The sequence below is a fragment of the Atta colombica genome, unplaced genomic scaffold (assembly GCF_001594045.1).
Source record: "Atta colombica isolate Treedump-2 unplaced genomic scaffold, Acol1.0 scaffold10, whole genome shotgun sequence".
Taxonomy (NCBI): Eukaryota; Metazoa; Arthropoda; class Insecta; order Hymenoptera; family Formicidae; genus Atta; species Atta colombica.
Window position 1 is genome coordinate 904,626 of NW_017259184.1, and position 23,555 is coordinate 928,180.

At 30.7% G+C, this 23,555-nt stretch overlaps 1 long non-coding RNA gene and 1 pseudogene across 2 annotated transcripts; one reads left to right on the forward strand and one right to left on the reverse strand.

Moving 5' to 3' along the window:
* Positions 1-15,354: 15,354 nt before the first annotated feature.
* LOC108684243 lies at positions 15,355-16,817 on the forward strand. Of its 2 annotated transcripts, XR_001931627.1 has the most exons (5): positions 15,355-15,635; positions 15,863-15,956; positions 16,073-16,175; positions 16,349-16,367; positions 16,514-16,817. It is a non-coding gene; the product is annotated as an uncharacterized LOC108684243 (long non-coding RNA). The 2 variants fall into 2 exon arrangements; XR_001931626.1 differs by having other exon boundaries at positions 15,863-16,175.
* A 1,848-nt stretch (positions 16,818-18,665) lies between these two features.
* On the reverse strand, positions 18,666-19,080 carry LOC108695190 (annotated as a pseudogene).
* Positions 19,081-23,555: the final 4,475 nt, after the last annotated feature.

The following is a 23,555-nucleotide window of genomic DNA, read 5'->3' on the forward strand; positions in this document are numbered from 1 at the left end:
ATGTGCGTAACCATGTTAATATTCAACTCGTAATGCATTAAGATGGGAAATATAGTGTAGAAGCAATGATCGCGAAACCAAACTTCCACAGTAGAAGTGTTTTTTCCGAAAACCTGATCGATAGAAATGCGGAAACTCGAGGTGAAGTTCGACAAACCGATATACGTGAGTATGTGCATACTCGATATATCTAAAACGTGTTTATACCACGTAAATTTCACCACGAGTACATGTTACCGCTCTTTCATGAAAAATGTAAAATTATGTATACCGACACGGTCTTATTTATCACATCGAGTGCGATGCTGTTATGAAATGCGATATCAATAGTTTTGATACGAGCGATTACGCGATCGACAATGCTTACGACATTCTGCTAGTATAATAAAAAAGTTCCCGGTTTAATGAAAGATGAAAATAATGGTGCGATTATAATCGAATTCGTCGGGCTTAGAGCGAAAATGTATGCCTTGCGCATCGATGGTGAAAAAGATATTAAGGAGGAAAAGGGCGTCAAGAGCAACGTTATAGCGAGATCCATAACGTTCAATGATTATACGCAGTGTCTCAATGACACAATTGAAATGACGCATAAACATAAGATGCATAAGATCATGCATAAGATCGAAATTGCACGAAGTATACACCATATTCGAAACGAAAAACGAACTCTGAGTTCATACGAACATATGATAAGCGGTACATTGTTCCAGATTCTACCGACACGCTGCCATGAGGACATTATAAAATATTTATAAATTATTATAAAAAATTCATTTCTTTTTTTTCGTATTTATGTATTTTTTTATTAATAAAAATATGCTTGTATATGATATATAATACATTAAATATGTATATTATGGGAGAACAAATAAGTTTCTGCCGTTTTTTATAAAAAATTAAGCATTTATTGTGAAAGAACGGTACATAATGTTTTATTCAAAGTAATGATCATCGCCACTACTTTTTCCCATCTTTCTGGTAATCATGTGGATACCGCATCGGAAGAAAGCTTCATCTTTTGAGACTATTCAATCATCGATATAATTTTTGGTATCTTCATATGATGTGAAGGCCTGGTCAGCCAGGCCGTGTGCCATTGATCGAAACAAGTGATAGTCAGAGGGAGCAACGTCTGGAGAATACGGCGAGTGGAGTAGAACTTCCCATTTGAGTATTTCTAAGTAGGATTTGACCGGCGCCGCAACATGTGGTCGAGCATCATCATGTAGGAGAATAATTTTGTCATGCTTGGGTAGTGGGCGCGTTTTTCCTTGAGTGCTTGGCTCAATCTCATCAATTGTGTTCGGTAGAGAGCCTCAGTAATGGTCTCGTTCGATTTGAGCAACTCATAATACCAAGCTGATCCCACCAAATACACAATGAGTTTTTTTTTCCATGAATATTCGGCTTGGCTGTCGATGTTGAAGCATGGCCAGGTGGTCCCCATGATTTCCTCTTTTTTGAGTTATCGTAATGGATCCATTCATCACCAATGACTATACGATGCAAAAAACCCTTTTTCGTTTATGCCTGGCAAGCAGCATTTCACATGTGAAAAATCGGCGTTCAACGTTTCTCGGCTTCAGTTCATATGGAACCCAATTTCCTTGCTTTTGAATCATTCTCAATGATTTCAAACGATATGAAATTGTTTGTTAAGTTACTCCTAATGTAAGTGCAAGTTCTTTTTGTGTTTAGCACGAATCTTCATCCAATAATGCTTCCAATTCCGCGTCTTCGTACACTTTCGGCCTTCCGTTCTTTGTCTTCGACGTTAAATTTACCGTTCTTAAACTTTTGAAACCACTCACGACAACTTCTCTCACTTAAGGCAGCATATGCTTCTACAAGCAATCTATGAGCCTCAGCTGCAGATTTCTTTAAATTAAAGAAGTAAATCAAAAGTTCCCGCAAATGACGCTTATTCGGCTCAAAACTCGACATTTTCGTACAAAAAAAAAATATATGATGCTGATACAAAATCGCTATTTCAAAGTGCCGGATGTCCAATCTTATGATATGTCGTTTTACATCAAACAATTTTATATTCTATAGTTTATTAGTGGTATCGTCTTTTGCAAACGGCGGAAACTTATTTGTACTCCCATACATATAATGTATGTTATGTATGTTATGTATATAATGTATGTATGTATATTATATATAGTATGTATTGTATGTATGTACATATAATATGTACCATACGTGTGTACGTATGCATCTATAATATGTGTAATGTGTATAATATGTATAATGCGTTTATATTTAATATATATTTACATAGAGAAAAAAATAATTATACAATTTGTAATAAATTTTATTTTTATAATACGCTATTCTTGTGTATCTTTGTATATCCAAGAGTTGCAAATTATAAAATCTAAGCCATTTCACGTACCATAAAGTGTTTCTCCAATGTTATATCTTCTTCTATCTTGCAGGTTTTTAAAGCGCGGTATTTTTTACAAATCAATTCGTTCGTTTTCACAATTTGTTTTGTTATTCTCTTGCGATCCTTGAACTCTTTGTTATCCATTCGAAAGGAAATATTGTATAATTGACGTACTGACAACGACTAATCACGTTAAGATATCGCATACTCATTAAACTCTTTTTTGTATCTATTCGTAAGCGCACTGTCTTTATCTATGACTACCAATCCATATTTATGTTGCTAACGACATAATTCGCAGAAATTCTCTAAGCCATGTCAGTGTTTACATGATCATTTTATACATATTTCAGATTGGTACCGTCCTGTTTGAACAGGATCAATAGATTTGCATTATCGCATATAAGATGTTTCGGCTTTGCGTATGTCTGACAGAGATAAAAGCAGTCCGCGTGTCGACCCATCGCAAAGTACTCTCTTCGCGTCTTGCTTGTCGCATGTCACGAAGACAAAAATGGAATTTGGAAGCGCCTCGTTCGGCGGTGATAATACATCATTATTATTGGAGAATGTAAAATAACCAATTTTTTCAATCGGTGTTAATAAATTCTCCAAGTAGGTATTTTGGCTGTTGCAATGACTTCGAATACATGTACACGTTCTCAAAACGTATGCCATGTAGACTTTCTAGCAAAATTATCAACAGTTTGTTTTGCTGCAGTTCAATGGACCGCAGATAATTCCGCACATAAAAATCGGCAGCATGTTTTCATGCTTGCGTATTTCTTCTTCAGGCTGTATTATACATATACTTCAGTTTTTATTGTCGACATCACTTTGATCATCTGCGATTATCGAACTTCATTCTCTCTCTTCTCCCTCACGACATTTTCTATGATAATATTGAAAAAAAAACGACATCGAGAGCGGATGTATTTATAATAGCGCGCAAACCTCTTAGTATTCAAGATGCTTCTTATCGTGTCAAACTGTGATGTACATAGTTTAACTGCCAAAGAGTTGGAATTATATCGAAAATTATTTTGCTACGAGAATTTAAGAATTACATAGATCAACTGTGGGATCGATTCCCGAGCATGTAAAGGCTGATTCAGAGGCTCAGCAACGTTGCTTGAAACATTATAATTTGCTCTGTCATTGACCATCGCATATCGATGGTCTAGTGCCGTTTATAAGAAATTATAGCAAATGTCAACAACAACAACAACAACAAAAGGCTGCGGTTTTTTCATGCGATAAACGTACTTTCGATCGAGTTGCATATCCCCGGATATTAATTTTGTGCGCAATTAGAAAAGCGATTGGCTAGAGGCGATCGAGGCATTAATCCGTTGGATGCGAACACGACATAACTTATTCGCGGAGCAAAGAGCTCACTCGGAAACGACACGTAACTGACAAAATACTCGCTGAGGAGACGCGGAAACAGATTACCGTGAAAGATTCGACTCTTGGAGAGAGAACTGCTGCTACAGCTGTTTAGGCAGCTATGAAAGCCAAAATGAAATTTGGTATGTGCATGAAGACGAAAAAATATTACCGATGACAATACGCGGTAATATCTTACCTATTCTATCGCTATTGGGAATCTTCGGCTCGTTGGTCAGCAACGCGGTAGAAGTCGCAGAAGCTATAAACGATAATAAAGCCACGCAATATCAGTTGAAAAAACTGAAACGTCATAACCACGTCATGGAAGATTATGGAGTTTACCTCGCTCCATACAAGCATTGTCTCTACCGCCACATGGCGATCGTTAACATTTCTAGATCGAAATCGACTTGTGCTAGTGATTAGTTTTTTATCCGAGTTACGTTGATCGTAATCTAAAAGCAATTTTGATGGGATATTTTTCACTTCGAATGGAATGTATTATTAATTACATATTGGATTCTATTTAAGCAAGCCTTCCAATTCTCCGGACGGTCTACTTTTCTCAATGACAAGAATCTGTTGATTTTTTCTACAGCCTGTTGGATTAAGGTGACGCTATCGCGACCTGTGTTTAATTGATTGTGCTTCAAAGTATCGAAATTCATTCGAGGTGAAAGCAGATCCCCGATCAATAATTATTTCTTTAAGCGTTCCTAAGATTGAACAAGAATTTTAGGTTGCAATTAATCTCTTTGGAATTTGTTATCTTTGTAGAGAAGAGCCATATGAAACGAGTGAAGGAGTCTACGACAAAACGTGTCGATGACCATTGGTTGTTTGCTGCAGAGGACCAAAGTAGTTGACGTGGACTATTTCGAACCGTAGAACGGAACTGTAGAAGACGGCGATAATTACATTTGCCTTTCATGAATGTGATATAAAATTCGATATTAGACAAATTACACAATGATCAATATATATGGTCAACTATTTTTTTACTCATTTCGGGAAACCAATAAGTCTTCGAAATGTCTTGAAATGTTTTCTCGTACCCGCAATGCGCCATTTCATCGTGATAAATTCTAATCAAGTTGTTATGGATTCAGGGACAACAAATAGCGAATCCCCTCTTTTTCTATAAAGTAATCCATCAATCAATATGCAAATATTTGTCATCTCTAAATTCTAGTTCGTTAGTGATGATTCTCAGGTTCGGGTCGCTCAATTGTTTAAACTCGAACTCGCGCTCGATTGGTAGCGAGTTTATGGAATTCGGCCGGAGCCTCGCAAAAACCGAAAAATAAATATGTGTACTCGAATTGACCTTCATGTGTGGCGAAAAAGAAATACTTGATGTGGCTCTCGTGGACCTTTATTTGATGGACTTCATCTCGAAGATCCAGAAGAATGAAAATCATCCGATTACCGAGGAATCCTCTATAAATTATGCAATCTTCGATAATCGGAAACAAATACTTTTGTTTTAGCACTCGCGGGCGGAAGTCACATATAAGCGTAGATGACCGTTTTTCTTTTTTACGGATACAATAAGGCCGTGCAATAAGACGAATTGCTTCTTTTAATGATTTTTCTTTCTTGTAAGTGTTTTGTGATTTCTAATATTTGTTGTTTCTCGCTGAGGGCAAAGCGATGCGGCGTGTATGCAAATAGATTCGTCTTTAAGACGCATTATTTTATAATCGTCAATTATTTCCATTTTAGTATTTTCAATCGCGAAGTAATTCCCTTAGCTTTTGTTATAATTTATACCGAAGTCGATCTTGATTTCGCTAAAGCGATTTTGATTATCGTCAACTTCATGGCATAGCATTATATGTCATACGTGGTCACCTTCTGAATCATTCGACGGATTTTAGACGCCTTAATTTTGTGAGTATCAAAAAAATTGCGCCCGAAAATAATATCCGTGTTGAACGAACCGTCATTCAGAACGTGAAGCGTTACATTGTTTTTGCTCGTTTAACTATACGAGTGAGTCCGAACGTACGGTTGGCACGGTAAGTATTCCCTGTTAGCGTGTTTAATTTAGTTAGATTATTATCGAAGAACTTGTTGAGAATAGATAATTTCATAAACGATATTGGACTTCCCGTATCAACTAGTAGCTTATAATCTACGTTATTTAACGAGCTTTAAGGTTAAACTTATAATATTTATCTCTTTATTCATAGACAGAACGAGTGCGATCATCGACATATCGATAATTACCTCCTCGGCGGATACTGCCACAATCATAGCTGAAGATGCCGTAGACATGGGTCGTATTATTGGCTGCTCCCTACGACGTCATTTGAAACAACTCTCCTTCACGGCCTGGGATCTTGCAGTAAGTGCAAACAACTGCTTCCTTGTTTGTTTGCTTCGTGCTGCCCACTGTCTTATTTCTTGATTTTAGTGCTGCTCTCCTCTGCTTGTATTCTCTGAGGTACTTCTTTCCAGTTCTATCAACTTCGTCTATCTGATGCATTGGCATCCAGGAATGACTCTACAGATTCACACTGCAATGAGATTGCTATCTGAGAGATTTACTCGCTATACTACTAATTAATAAATGGATGGTATTCTCCGCGGACAAGCCGAGATTATGCATTAAAGTGAATTTATCTATTGCATATTCTAAAAATGTCTCTTTAAAGGGATTTTATTTCCTTGCTTCAATTCTCTGTAATGTTACATGATACAATATTTTTCTTGTAAATCTTTTTAGAATGACTTCTCTGAAGCTGCCCAACACTCTAACATCGCACCAGTTCCGATGTCGTACCATTTTTCTTAGCTATATGCACTAATCTGAAGGATGCCGCTAAGAAAGTGACGTCATCTGGTACTTTACGTATCCTACTTGGTCGACCCTCTGTACCTATAGTTGAATGTTCTCCGCCTCCTTACCTCCGAACTCTGAAATCTGCGACGCTAATAGCGAGATTGTCTGGGGGGAACGAGATGGAAGCGAACGAGCTTCGATAGGACTGCCAAGAACTCTGGCTGCACGGATTCTTGTTGAGATACTGTAGCCTGCTCCAGTTGTAGACTCGGTGAGATGATGGCGTCTAGTGAGAGTCAGGAGCAGGAGGAGTTGTTGGAGTAACGCTTGTTTGCTGATTCTCCAGAATTTGCTGTTGCAGTTGCTGCAACGGATTGGTGATCGCTGCGATTAGTGCGTCCGTGTTCATCATCCCTTGCTGGGGCGAATCGGGACGCGATTGTTCTACCGCCCTTTCGCTCGTCACTGGCATTCTTACTGCGGTGATTGGAATTGTATTGGAGCTCGTGCCCATCATCATGTCTGAGGTTGTTGCGCTCCAAATGCGACATTATTGTGTCGATTAATAATTTCTTCTCCTTGCATAGAGGTAGTTGATAACATTGCGCCTCTTCTTGTAGTTCATCGATCGACATTCTATCTAAGCGTGCTCAATATATGGTCATTGCTATTGTTGTGCGATCACAAGATGGACATTACACGTGGCAATTTATGCATCTTACTTTAAAACGATGACTTGTGTTCTAATCTCGACGCAGACCGACGGACCAATTCTGAGAGATGTCGAGACGTGTAAGGAGATAAAGCGTGAAAGGTGCAGGTTAATCCCACTTCTGAACTCTAAGAAAATTTGATGGGGAGAAAATTCTCTTTATATAAAAAGAGGATTTTGATCAGGAATTACGTGCTTTCTTTAATTAATGTTTAATTATATGTGAAAAATCGGGCGTAGAAAGGGGAAGTCGCTAATAAACAGTCCTGGAACTTGCTCCGACCACTGATTTTATTGCGGATATTTTTCCTTAACAAAACGAGAAATTACATATTCGGACGGCCTTCGAAAGAGGTGCCCCACAATCGAAGCGATAAGCACACATCGCCGGACAAAAGAGAACTACCGCATGGCATCTGCGTGCTCCGGCTTAAGTAACTCTAATTTTCATTTCCGGAGTAGCCAGCGCCATGGTTGCAATTGGAGTATTTGTATATGTATATCTATTGAATATGTATATCTATTTGTATATGTATATCTATTGATGTATATCTATTGAAAGGTTAACAGATGTCGATACTGACTAGCTACTTCCTGAATATCGTTTGACACGAATAAATTTCTACAATAGCAGAGAGAAACTTGTGAGAGGACAAAATCTGACGGCCCAAAACCTAAAGAGATGATAAATCGATATTTGATTCATATAATTATGTTACATGTAGCATATTATATGAGTCAAATATCGATTTATCATCTTCAGCCTTGAAAAGTAGACAATCTCTTAGAAAAGTGAACGTTGCTATGTAGTTTATATCCACTTTGTCAAAGGGAAGTAGTGCGTGACAGCATTTTGCGGGTTTACAGGTTTTAGGCCGTCATGTCCTCTCTCAGGTTTCTCTCTGATACATATATTATTTAAATATATACAAATAACCTTAAAAATAATTGCTTGCATTTCTCAAATTGTTATTATTAATTTTATCATCTTTCGTACTATGTTTTATAATATCCTCGAAGCATACACACATTTATTAGAGTGACCAAATGTCATCCTGATGGAGGAAAATAAATTATTTAGTTATATCGATTTTATAAGCGCCATTGACAATAAAATTCTGATATAGAATAGAACTATTTCAGAAATTTTAATAATGATAATTCAGAAGTTTAATAATGTATTTCAAAATTTACTTCTTCTATAATATTCTTGAGGCTTCCACGGATGCTTTCTATGTAAAGATTATGCGTTTTGCGGGTTTCCTCCATGTCCAAATCCATTCTTGGCCAACATTTCATGAACCTTGCAGTCCACTTTATCAGGGCGAGGAGCAGCCTGATAGTCTTTACTTCTTCTATATTTGAGTGGCCGAGGTTCCGGTTTCAAAACTTACTATTAGTACTAAAAATCTATAGTGCACTGACGTAAATCATAGATATTCAGTATTGACAGTAAATTTTGGCACATAATCAATGTAGACAATTAATGCTGAATTAATCTGTGCCTTTTATGTTATAAACGTTTGCCTTCGAATTATATAGATATATACATATATGAAAGAGACTCATCTTCATAGAAAAATTATTTTAAAATTGCTGATCAAAAAGTGCAAATTTTTTATAATAAATATATGAAAAAGTATTATTACTCATCAATGTCATGATAACGCTTTTTATCCGAAAGAGGACTAAAAAATAAATAAATTTTCTTTTAGGACTAATTACATACTACTAAACTAAAAAATGTAATTCATTAAAAGATAATATCAAAATATTATACATGTATAATATTTTGATTATACATGTATACTTCTCAATTCTTTGTATTAATTTTATTATGTATTGTATATAATATAAAAAATAATATAAAAAGTAATATAAAAAAATAACGTGACAAATCCTATCTACATTCTATACGAATGCATCAGAAATAAATTGATAATAATAAATACAATAATTTGATAGTTTTATGCAGATTTCAATATTGATTTTAATCTATTTAAACCCATTCATCTTAAAATAACAGATCTGTAAAATGTGAATTAGATTGCTACATAAAATTTGAATGCCATAAAATTTATATGTCACATATAAATAAACAATCTGTATAATTTTCATATATTCGTTATCTCGATTTAAGATATTTAAAAGATAATCACTTCAAGATTTATCACTGAGATATGATGTGCAACAGCGAAGTCGTAATTGCCTAGTAGTTATCTTGAGCTGAAACAAAAAATATCCAAAGATATCCAAAATGTTATACAAGCGAGATAGTTGTATTTGCCTACAAATCGGTTGCCTATAGTAGCGTTTGCCTATATCACTTTTACCTAAGTTCGATTGCTTACATGCATTTTTGCACACAAATAAAAATTTTAGGAAATTAATTTTCCCTACATGTATTATTGTCTACAAAAAAAATTGTTAAGAAATATATAAATCTGGAAATTCCATATTTTCCATACGAAGTCTTATAAAGTCTCAAGTAACGAGGATTCTATATTGCAATAACTATTTTCTTCTGTAAGCGAATATAATTATCATTTTAATTAAAATGATAAAATTATTTCCTGACTTCAATCTTTGCAAGTCTGTTATAGAAACTTCTCGATGTAAATTTATAACAATTATTGAATAGTTTCTAATAAGTAAGAATTATTATAACAAAATGTTTTAGAAAATTTAGTATTTGATTTTTCTAAAGAAATAAAAATTATTTTGTAAGAAAATATCCTTTAATAATGTAAGGTACGACTTCTGCACGTTTAAATTACAGACATGCTCCTGAGCCAAAGCGTCACGTGAGCGCCCGGAGGCGAGCTTCATAGCGTCCCGAAATCGGCCCGAACTGTACAAATCTTTGCAAGCACTCCTGTAGACAATCGATTTGTAGACAAACGGGATCCCCCTACACAAGTATTCAAAATAATTTTCATAATAACAAGAAAATATTATTACATGCATTAAATTTTATTCATTTTCTAAGAAATTCTTTAAAGAAATTTCTCTTCAAAGAGTGATTAAATTTTTTAAGAGTAAAATTTCTTTACAGTGAGGTTAACTCTAAAAGTTTTAGGCAGTTGTAATTGAAATTTATTAAAATAATTATGTAACTTCCATAAAAAAAGATTTGTAATTATAGAATTTATGTTAAATTTTATGAATTAAAAAATTTAATTGATATTTGAATATATCCGATTAATTAATTCGATACTTAAATATTCTACAAAATATATAATATCAAAGTTATTTCATGAGAATAAATGAGAATTTAAATGGTCAATGATCTTTATTCTTAATCCTTATTTCTTTTATTGTGCGCAGGGCTTAATCCTTACATCACATAAAGTCCCCAATAACATCAACTTAATTATTTAATTGAGCACTTCCTAATAATCACATATTTTTCTTACAATGACCAATTCTATAAACAGACATCTGTAGCGACATCTAAGGCGACATCTTATTTACTTTAGAGTTGCTCCGCCCGATGTCTTTCGAGACCTCCTTTCAGTCAGAATCTTTGGACTTCTGTCTTCAAATTATCAGATTTTTTTCTCGGATTTCTACAACATTTAAAAGTGGAATTCATAGATATTGCTCAAGATTCGACATGATCAAATTAGTAAGATGCATGAATCAATGCTTGAGATGCATGAACCAATCAAAGCCATATTAGCGTCTTAAAACATTGTTTGAAATTAAGAACGACTATGAATACTAGCATTACTCGCCAATATATAGTTAAATCAATCTCAATATTTGAATTAATTAATGATTATATTATATGTGACCGCGCTATAATTTTCACGGCACTCCCGAAATTAATACTAATTAAAATACACAAAGAATGCGAATTGTTGCATGATTTTTTACGAATTCAAATAAATGCGATTGTCGATTCAAAATTAGTTAAAAACAGGCTCTTCCGAGTCGAAATTTAAAATTTACTTTAAATCTTGCAATTACTTACTTGTTCTTCATTAATGCTTCTTGATTTGCATATCTTCTCTTAAACCTTCTAATTTCTTTCTTTCGCTTCTGTTTAATCTTATTAATTCTATTGAATTCAAATTTAAGTTCTATTAATGCTGCTAGTCCTATAACTCCTATTTTTGTACGACGTCTATTTTTCACCTATTTTGAGCATTCAAGACTTATCAAATATATATTTAGATTTATCAAAATATATTTTACTGTTAACATAATTATTTCAATTACATTAATAATTATTTCAATCACGATTAATTGAAATATTTTACATTCACGTCCATAAATGAACAGTACATTATATTTCAATACACTTAATTTTTCCGTTTACAGATAATTTAAATATCAATTAACAGTCAATTAAAGATTAATGAAATTAAAGAATATTTCTAACAATGTACAATATAATAAATAATATAAGTTATGGGAGAAATTAGTATTAATATTTTCAATTTATATATAAATAAATACATGTACACACACACACACACACACACACACACACACACACACACACACACAAGTATTAATATAATATACACGTATATACATATATACATTGAAATTATTAATAATTTAAATTCTTTCACATAGAATGCAACTTATATTATTTTATAATAATTATAATGAGTTTTAATATATACATATAATAATTTACACACAAATATATCAAATTTATTATTGTATAATATAATATTTTATTCTAATTCTTTTTGATGAACAGATATTTCTACATACATTTGTTCATCAATTTTTATAATATGCATAATATTTCAATGTTTTAATGGGAATAGCTATAAAATTTTCTGTTTTATAATATTTGCGTAAAAAAATTAGTATCAGCTATATGGTAAAATTATCACCTCAAGCAACAAATGTAACATCAGTTATAATTTGTTGTACAATTGCATAATGTCTTTTTCTTTGCTCATATTGGCAGAATTGTTTGTTGCAATTTTTTTGATGGATACTTTTTATAAAACACTGAATTTTTGCAACCTGTATTAGATCATTATTTACATACAATATTACAGAAGATTCAGTTTGCAAATCTGTTTTATACATTTATGAAACATATAATTTGCCATTTTTTAATAACTTAAAACACTGCCAACAATATGTGATATTATCAAAGAAATTAGAAGTAGCCAATACATTAACGATAATAATTAGTAATCTATATAACATGTAAGAGCCAATACTACAGTAATTTGGAAATACTTGCTCTAGAATTTTGACTTGTCGTTTTTTGCTCAAACAAAATGTACGAATGAGGCCTCTTTATCTATTAATCGTTTATCTATTAATCATTTTTATGAACTGTTCATGAGCTATCGCAATTTGTGTTTCAATGTGTCTTATTCCGTATACCAATTTTAAAAATTATTTGACCATTTAAATTCTCATACTGAGAAAATCCATAAGAATCCTAATTTTATAACATTATCTGATAAATGTCGTAACTAATGGATATTAATAGAATAAAATTGTAATCCATATAAATTTTCAAATTCACGTACAAATTTATTTTAAAAATCTTGAGCAATATTTATCATAGAAAATATGATTCGTTCGTAATTTAACAGATATCGTTACTACAAGAAGAAGATAATAATTGAAATAATCTTGTCTTGAAACATCTTCAAGAATTAGAATAGAAAAATGAAAAAGCCACATTTTCAACTCCTATGCTTTCCAATGAAGTAAATCTTGTACACAACGCGACACATATTTCGGCGGTTTAATTGTAATTAATCTCTTATTAACGATATCACTGACAGCATGAGAAAGGACAGATTTCGATGTTTAACATCAAACCGTAATAATATCTTTTTTACAATGCCTCCTTCGACACATTCTGTCAATCTCAATTCCTTCAATAAAGTCTGGCATAAGTTTTGAGAAAACCGTGTGTCCTTTTATACTCATAATAGGATCATCAGGCTCTATTAGCATATTCATTCTTAATTTCATTTTTGTTTTCGTAACAATAAATATGCACTGTGCCTCTTGAATAATCAGTATGTTTTCATCTTTGCAATAACATGATGGACAACTAAAATCTCCATTGAACAAAATTAAAAAATCACTCTTAGCTGGTAAATCTGCAATGCCCATTAACAACACACTTCTTACTGTTTTTTGTTCAAATCTATTATCTATTGCTACTTCCATTTGAATACCATTACTAATTTCTTCCAATTCTTCGCGAAAGCATTATAAATAAAATTTTTTGCAGTAGGTTCTTATCTCCGTATGATAATCCTAAGAACAATATGTTTTCTCTCTTTTTCCTTTCATCAAAAAGTAATTCGTTTATAATTAAATATAGAGATCCCACTAATTTTTGAGAACGTGATAACAGGCACTCTATCTGTATACCAGCTAAAAGAAATATTATCGGAATTTGAAAGAAATCCATTATCCATTCACTTCCTATATAAAGATCCTATATAAAGATCATACACATCAGTTATAACGGATTGATTGCCTATCTTTTCAAAACGCTTTAACAATTGATTATAAAATTCATTTCTTTTATACATTTCTTTTAATTGTTGAAGAAGTGGTAATTGCACAAAGAACGAATTATTTTTTCTTGGACATATATCTTCAGCTGATTCAAGTTTTCTACTACAAAACGAACAATAATAATGTTTTTGTTTGTTTTAGAGAGAAGTAATAAAATAATTATTTCTTTCTTATATAAGTGCAATCCGATTGTTATTTAATTTTCTCTCTGTACTTTATCACATCTTATCATATCTTAAAAATTCTAGATTTCTTTCTAATATTAATATTAATTATAAATATTATATTATATTAATATTATATTAATAGGATGAACAAAAGAATAAATATTAAATAAAGCAAGTCAAAATAAACTTTAATAAATTGTGGATAATTGAAACATATAAGAAAAGCAGACGTTTCGACCGTTGTTATTGGCTTATTATTAATGTTACACATTGGAAATTCAAATTTTACATAAAAAATATCAGAAATCATTATAACGCATGAAACAAAGTATAAACACGCGCCATTAAAATAATATTAATATTATTCTCCAAATCTGAAGTATCCAAGCAAAAATTCAATGTATTCAATTATATAAAATTAAATAAATAAATGACATGTAATGATAATTATATAATTATATAATCCAGTAAGGAACATTACATTAACATTGTAAAATGTTGATTTTATATGAATTTTATCAATGTTATTACATAATGTGATATAAATATTTTTTAAATATTGCTGAATAACATGATATTTGTCAATATTAAAAAAAACATTTCCGTAATATTATTATATTCGAAATGTTTTTTAAACATTGCTCTAATACGTTTGCTAAGATAATTTCAACATATGTTCAAGAATATTAGGTATTGTTTTTTATGTTAAAATAATAAAAAATTAATTTCATGTTGTTACAATTAATAATATTTCTGCATATTACGTCAAATTATTGTTATGAAATATACAGGATGTTTCACAACTACCGAATATTTTTTAAAAACGTATTTTTGAAACAATTTTATGATGAAAATCTTAATATAAAAATGTTGAAGCTATAATTATAATTTTTAAACTAATCACAATTAAATTTCGCTAATCAGAGTTAACATTTCGTGCGCTTAGACATGATGATATGACAAATGTTTACCATATGAGACAAATGAACATACATAATTATAATTTTATTTTGACAACTGATACATATCGTAATATATTTTGCTATTAAATTGATATTTTACGATATACTATTCCGATATTAATTGTGTGTGTAAATGATACTTCGTAGTTTCGTAATTATTTAAAATATGGTTGTCTCTCTGATTTTAATGAAATTAAGCTTATTTGATGCGTTTTTGCACAAAATAAAAGAATCTATAAGAAAAAACGTTACGGTTCCGCGAACCGAGATATTACGTGTTATGCTGATTCTATAATGAGTCGGTAATCGGAAGTTTTAATCTTAATCGGTGAAGTTAACCAATCAGCCTTAGTCATACAAGTTGGCTATCGATTTCACCGATAAGACTTAGAACTATCGATCACCGACTCATTGTAGAATCAGCGTTAAAGTTGACGACTATAGAGATTAGGAAATCCATCGATATGATAGATTTCCTAATTTATACAGTCATCAACTTTAACACGTTATAATACGTCTCGGTTCACAAGGCCATCCTAATGTTTTTTCTCAGATTCTTTTGTGCAAAATCGCGTCAAATAAGCCTAATTTCATCAAAATTGGAAGGGACGACCATATTCTAAATAATTACCGTAGTTTCATAAAACAACGTTTTCCAATTATGATTTATTTATAATAAAAATCAAATTAGCAGGTAAGTGTTAATTCCAAAATTATAATGAAAGTGTAATTAATCTTGTTTTTTCTTTTGACTATTTTTCTAAAATAATTATATTATAGTACATTTTAAAGACAATTATGTATTATTTTTAATTATTTAACTAGAATTTATACAATTATTATATTTAATTTCTATATTAGTTCCTCGATCTTTGAACAACAAATAAATTAATAATTAAATAAAATATTAATATTATTTAGAAATTAAACGGGACTCAATAATAATATAGTTACATTCAGCAACGGTTTAGTGAAAAGCTGCTGAATGCGCTGTTGTCAGTGCTCCATACGCAACGTGAGTTACTGAGCGGACGCCATTTTTTCCATCATATTTTAAAATAGCTACCTGAATTCAACATGTTGTCAGTGTATAAGCAACATAATCTAAGTAGACACGTTTTTTCTATCCAGAAGACCAAAAAGAATGTGTTTTTAAAACATGGACGAATTGGAATATATCATATATAAGTGCAACAAGAGATATGCACAACAATTTACAGAATAGACAGTTACAGTATATAAAATTATCTATCTTTTGCTTGTAAAATATAAATTTGTAAATTATGCAATGTTTTCTCCATAAATCGAAATTGTTTTATTATAATGTTTTATTATAATGTTTTATTGTTTACAAATTTTTTTATGACATATTTTACCGAAAATATATCCTCAAGAAGCAATATATAGTACGTTTCAGAAGGAAAAGGTATAATATTTACAATTGATTATAAAATGTTTTTTAAATATATTACATATATTTATTTAATCCCTTTATTAATTTTATTTATTATATAAAATATTAGTTAAGAGGTCTGTTACATCTTAAAATATTTTATTTATTTTTATTTCCAGTTTCAGTATTCACGCGGACAAAGCAAGCAACGAAATTGTTCTTGCAAGCATATTTTGAGAGAAAAGAGCAGTTCCGCGATCCCAAAATATAAAAGAAAAGTTTATGGACACAACATGTTACACAAAAATTACATGTAATATTTGTAAATGGAATGAAAATGTATTAGACAGAAAGGTGCGCAATTTGAAAAAGACATATCGTACAAAAAAGGATAATAATAAAAAAAGTAGTACTGGAAGAAGCCGCATACATTAGGAATATTATGATACTTTTGAAGAGATATTTAGAAATGACAACTGTAAATCATGGACCAACATTATTTTCAATGCCATCCACATCAATAAATACAAAATCATTCCATTCACGTCAAGAGTTATAAATTCAGTGCCATTCACATCAATATCGATTTTGTATCTTGAAATGAGGTGAAAATTATAAAAATGAGCGAATTTACTAGAATACTGTTTATTTCATTGGTTAACACTTAGTAAATTTGCTCACTTTTGTAATTTTCACTTTTAAAATACAGAATCGACCCCCAGATGCAAATTCAATGTCATCCACATCAATAGATAAAACTCAATGTCATTCATATCAAATGATCAAATCAAGTTTTTTGAAACTAATGATCAGGTTATCCTAGTTTTCTTATCACTATGATCCGTATTCAGAAAGCGTTTTTATTGATAAAAGCGCGCCTTTATCTCTGAAATTCTATAGTATATGTAATGTAAACTATAGCATGTTAGAGTGCTAACATCGTTATAAGAGCATTCTGAATATGGACCTGTTTCGAAACTAGCAATGAAATAAATAGAAGCGGTTTTCATGTTTCAGATAATAAATCCAAAGCAAAATAAAATGTCATCGATCATCATCAAAGTTACGATCGCCAAGTTCCGATAAAGAAAACAAAAGAAGTAGGATAAAAATGCTATCATTAATGCGAAAGAAACAACTTGATACAAAAAAACAATAAAATAGAAATAAAGAGGCAATGGATAATAGTAATAAATTATAAAAAGAAATTAATAACAGTATAATTAAAAAACAAAATGATTTATTAAAAAATATTCTCTTGAAAATGAAACAAAAGAAGAAAGAAAAAGAAAAATAATGATTGTTACTGATATCATGACTGATTAAATATCAAGTTTTATTATTGATGTATTGCTTTTTAAGTATGTTAAAATATAATTGATTTGTTAGCAGCTACTAAAAATGTTTTTTATATCTGTTATTGAAACGTTAATTTAGTTTCTAAAAATATTCGTTTAGTTCTGTGTTAAGAGTGTACTAAAAAGGATTCTCTGATTTGTACCTGATAACATTTATTTCTGATACTGCATATTTTACAAGAAGAAAATTATAATACACTTTAAGAAAAGGCTTTATTAAAAAATATATTCCTTTTTAAATGAAACATAAATAATATATGAAATGCTTGTCATATTGATTGCTATTGATATGTTGCTTATGTCAAAATATTTTGATGTTATAAGATACTAAAAAAAATATACTTTTATCTCTGTTATCAACATGTTAATTTAGTTTTTTGTCTCAAAGATATATTATAAAATATTTATTTGTACCTGAAAACAAAAATTGTTTTTCATCTATCATAATGATGTTAAAATATTAAGTTCTATTACTTCATGATTAAAAAAGAATTAATTTGTATGTGAAAATTTTTTTTATCTTTAGTATTTAAATGTGATTTATTTAAGATATATTAATTCATATGCAAAGTATTTTTGTTGGATGCAATATAGTACAACATGTGATATAAAGATAAATATAAGATAATTAAATTAAAAATATTTTACAATAAAAGATTTATACATTAAGTGCGATTCATACAGTTAATTATTTCATATTAATGATTCTGCTACTCTATTCCTTTTTATTATCGCTTATTATTATCTGCTACTTTTTTTCCACTGCTACCTTTTTTTGTTTTTGTTCTAACAGTTCTTCATTACTTTCATAATTAATTTCATTATGATCTATTAAAAAATTATATAGAACACAGGCTGCTGCAATCATTTTATTTCCAAAATCAAAATCAACAATATCTAAATGTTTTAGTCTGCGGAATTTACGTTTAAAAAAGAATATCTTCATTTTATCATTGATCTTATAATAGACAGATTAGATTATTACATATATTATTTGAGTTTTAGTAAGATGGCCTGTGTCCCGATAAGATTAATAAGTTCACGAGTAATGGATCGCCAATAATATGACGATCAGGTAGTAACAAGTGATGTTTTAATCTTTGAAAAATTTCATTCTGTCTAAATACACGTGCATCGTACATGCGTCCCGGTAATCCTACAAATGTCTATAAAGCCTCTTTTACGATCATTTTAAAACGAAACATTTTAAAAAGAAAGCAAAATTATAATAATATTGTAAAATATTTTTACATATTATAAAAGCAAAATTGAATTACAAAAATTAAATCTTAATAAAATGTTTTTATAATATCTTGTAGGACAATAGAGTGAAAACCTTTCCGATTGTACAAATCATTAGACTTGTTTGTAGAAGCTTTGCATGGTATCCATCAATAATCCTTATTACCTGAGATATCATAAGAACATCTTTTAAATACCTGTGATAATTCAATATACATATATTAAACCAATTTAATGTATGTATACAAACTCATCGTTGAAATTATCTCGCACATTCTTGCATCCGGCCATCTAACATAATAAGTTGACTAATATATTTGTAATTTCTTTCACTATATCAGTACTTTTACTGAGCAGTACTTTTTGCCAAATTAAACCAATCTCCAGCAGACAGATAATTTTCTTTTCTGTTACGTCCTATAGACGTCATGATTCTTTTCTTTCGAAAGAAAACGTCGTGACTATGGTTAGTGTCTATGAGACTCGAGTGGAGACTGCTCTCGATAACGGTCTGACAGAACTGAAAAGAGGGATCAGACAAGCGAAAACTCATAAAAACCAATCAACCTGGAAGGAATAACAACCTTAATGCAGACCCGAAAAGTGACAAGATTGCAAAAGATATTATAAATGCATTGAAGTCACGCAATAATAAAAATCCAAGCTTTATTGTCCCAGACTGACCAACAATTTCATCTTAAGAAAATAGACGTCACATTGCGCCTTAAAAAATCATAAAACGAATGGGATAACTTCTCACGGTAGCGTTATCTAAGACTCGCAACTGACAATGATTGTCCTGCACGCAAAATTAGTTATGCACAGTAACTGTCTGTTTACCTAGCCATATTTTCCGCGAGAATAACAAAATTCGTCATCCGTCTGGAACAATCTTGTCTCTTTAAAGAAAAACGTAAATTATTTCTTTTCTTCTCGAAACTAACGACGCACTTTAGATTAACATGATAGAACGTTATAAAAATCGTAAATCTCGCATGACATTGCAATTAATTATTATATTCTATATAAAGGACATTACATCCTTTTTTTGGAGTATAAATAGAGATCCCGCGGCAGAGGATGGGAAATTTTATATATCTTTTATTGCGCTTTTTTATTGCATTTTTCTAGCTTGTGCAAAGCTAGAACGCTCGTCCGCGTTCAGCGTAATATTTATTTTGCAATAGTTGGGAAGTTCTCTTCGTCGAAATCATACTATTTTTATAAAAGTATAATGATCTAATCAGTGAAAAAAAAACTTCTGACTATTATAAAACATCTTGTTAAACGCTGACAGCCACGTGTAAGCCGGTTGCCTGCTCATTGAGCGATTGAATTTGATTAATTGAATGTATAGGAAATTATCAATAATTTCATTGCTCGATGAATATGATTATTTTGTCAGAATGCGCACAATGACTGGCGAAAATAACTTTAACAATTAATTATTATTATCTCGCTGTACTAATAACATCAATTTTAATTGGAATGTAAAAACACCTCAAGTAATCGCTTGCGTATAAAAAAAAATCATCTACTCTTGAATTAATGAACAGTCGATATATCACCATTATTGATATTTTAATCATAGTATCCGGTGATTCAATAAATTCATGGTTTAGATCGAAAAATAGAGAGTAATGTACAGAGTATTAACGTGTTATCACTCGTGATTCGATAATTAATCCTTAATACACATCTCTGGTCATTCGTGTCCTGCGCATTTCTTTTCTTTTTGAAATACTAAGAACACCTGATCAAATATCGGTGTCTCTCCTATATCTAAAAAAAGTTTGGCATTTAGAAAACAAGGTTTATACATTACTGGCCTCAATTCATGCATATCCTTTAAATAGAATAACTTCGAAGTTCACCTTCGAGTCACAAATAACCTAAATAAAATCATATATTGAGTATACTTTTTTGTAACTGAAACAATTATTTTTTTCTTTGTTTTTAACTAATTTTCATTTGTAATGCGGGAATATTTCGCGAATCATTAAAAAAAGGATTTAATTCTAGAACAACATATTAGCTCTTAATAAACACGATGGTCCGGAACTTTTGTTTTAAATGTTGTCTATAATATTATCTATTATGTGTGTGTGTAGGAAAATATTATTTTCCTAAATAGTTTTATACAGAAACTGTATTATAAGTTTTTTTAACACAATAGCAATAATAAAATGGATTGCTTAAAATATAAATGCAATATATCTTCAATGTATAGTCATTCATATATGTGTATAAAAAAACATCATTTTCAAATTATTCATGTCAATAATTAAACTTTTTGGACACTTAAACTATTTTTTTTTATAGTTTGGAATATCAATTTTAAGACATTAAACTATATTTTTCCTTTAAACGTGTTTGTTTTAGAGTTTTACATTTTTATATAAAATGCATGCATTTTTCTCGTTAACTATATTTAGTTATAACAAATTATCTATAATTTGTTATGAATATATAATTGCACAAATACTTTCTAAAGATGTCAAAATATATGTAAAAATCGTTTAATAATTTATACATAATTAAGTCAATCTCAATATTTGAGTTAATTAATGATATACTACGTCGCGCAATACTTTGTTCTTGAAATCAATACTGATTAAAATGCAAAGAACGCGAACTTCCATGATATTTTATGAATTTAAACAAATGAGCGACTGTCAGTTTAAATGAAGGTATCAGACACAAACAGGCTTTATTAAAAATTTATAAAATTTCCCATCCTCTTTTATGTATTTTTATTGCGCTTTTTTACCGTATTTTATTAGCTCATATAAAGTCGGCCGCGTTCAGCGGAAAATTTATTTTGCAATTGTAGGAAGTTCTCTTCGTCGAGATATTTTTATAAAAGTATAATGTAGTCAGAAAAAAACTTCTGACTGTTGTAAAACATCTTGTTAAACGCAGCTGACAGCCACATGCAAACCGGTTGTCTGCTCGTCGAATGATTAAATTTGATTAATTGGATGTATAGAAAATATATCAATAATTTCATTGCTCATGAACAAAATAATTACTTTGTCAGAAGCACACAATGACTTGCAAAAATAACATTAACAATTAATTATTATTATCGCGCTGTACTAACAACAACCATTTCAATTAGAATGTAAAAACACTTTAGGTGATCATTTGCATATAAAAAAATCATTTCTTGGATTAGTGACAGTCGATATATCACGATTCTTCATTTTTTTTATTGTACTATCTGGTGGTTCAATAAATCTAAATTCATATTTTCTATCCAAAAGTAAAGAATGATGTACAGAGCCTTGACGTGCTATCACTCATGATTCGATAATTAAAGAGAATAAGTGTCGGTCTAAAAATCATCAATTAATTCCAATTTACAATATAATTCTAAACTACTTTCATTTCGAGTCTGTCATAGAATAACTGTGTACCTTCGACGAGCAGTTGTTTCGATACGGGTTGCAAATTATCAATCAATAGATATTAATAATTGGGAATAATGTGACATGCGTCAAGCTACTTGTACTACCTCGTATTTCAAGATTTCCGAGCGAATGCCAAAATAATGAACTGAATAGTCAATCACTGCGGAGCATCCCCACCTCTCGCTGTCCGTTGAGTATCATACAGATATCCAACCGTCGCGAAAAATGTTCACGGTTTATTCTCATTTATTCGTATTTTACATGATTTTTACGAACAATATCGTTGTACATTTCGCGCTTTGCTTTATGGCATTTTTTATTCTTGTTCAATTCTATATTACTTTCGCGGTTAAACATAATTAGTATTATTCGCGCATGTATAAAGTATTTTTTATTGTAATTTATATCTCAATTTTCATTATTCTTTGTAATGATTCATACTTAAATAAAAATTGATACTATTCTGTACATCCTTTATATCAAGATATATGCAAATTATCTTAACTTTTAGTACACATCTTAGTTTAGGCCTCTACTACGTATACGTTCGGTTACTCGTGTTCTGGATTAATTTTTATCACTTTAACAAGTATATAAAAATTGTTAAACAATTTTTACGTATATTTTGATATCTTTCTAATAGAAATAAAGTCTTTTTAAAATTGTGAATATTTGTGAAGCTACATATTGATAACAAATTATATATAAATTGTCAGAACTAGTTAACAAAATGAGAAAAATGCACTTTTTCATACAAAAATGTAAAACAAAAATATTTAAAGGAAAAATATGTTTCAATATCTTAAAATTGAGATTCCAAACTACAAAAAAAAAATTCAATTATCAGTTGTCCAAAAAATTTTATTTAGTTATTTAGTTATTAGGTGTAACTTTGCTTCCGCCGTTTTTTTTCCGAAATTCGAGGCTTTATTGTAAAAAAACTGGTTATACATTTATGATTCAAAGTATTGTCCATCGCTGGCCACTACTTTCTCCCATCTTTCGGGTAGCGAATCCCACGTCGAAAAAACTGGTCATCTTTTGAGGCTATCCACGAATCGATCCAATTTTTTACTTCTTCATAAGACCGGAAGTGCTGGTCAGCCAGGCCGTGTACCATTGATCGAAACAAGTGATAGTCAGAGGGAGCAACGTCTGGAGAATACGGCGGGTGGGGTAGGACTTCCCATTTCAACCTTTCCAAGTAT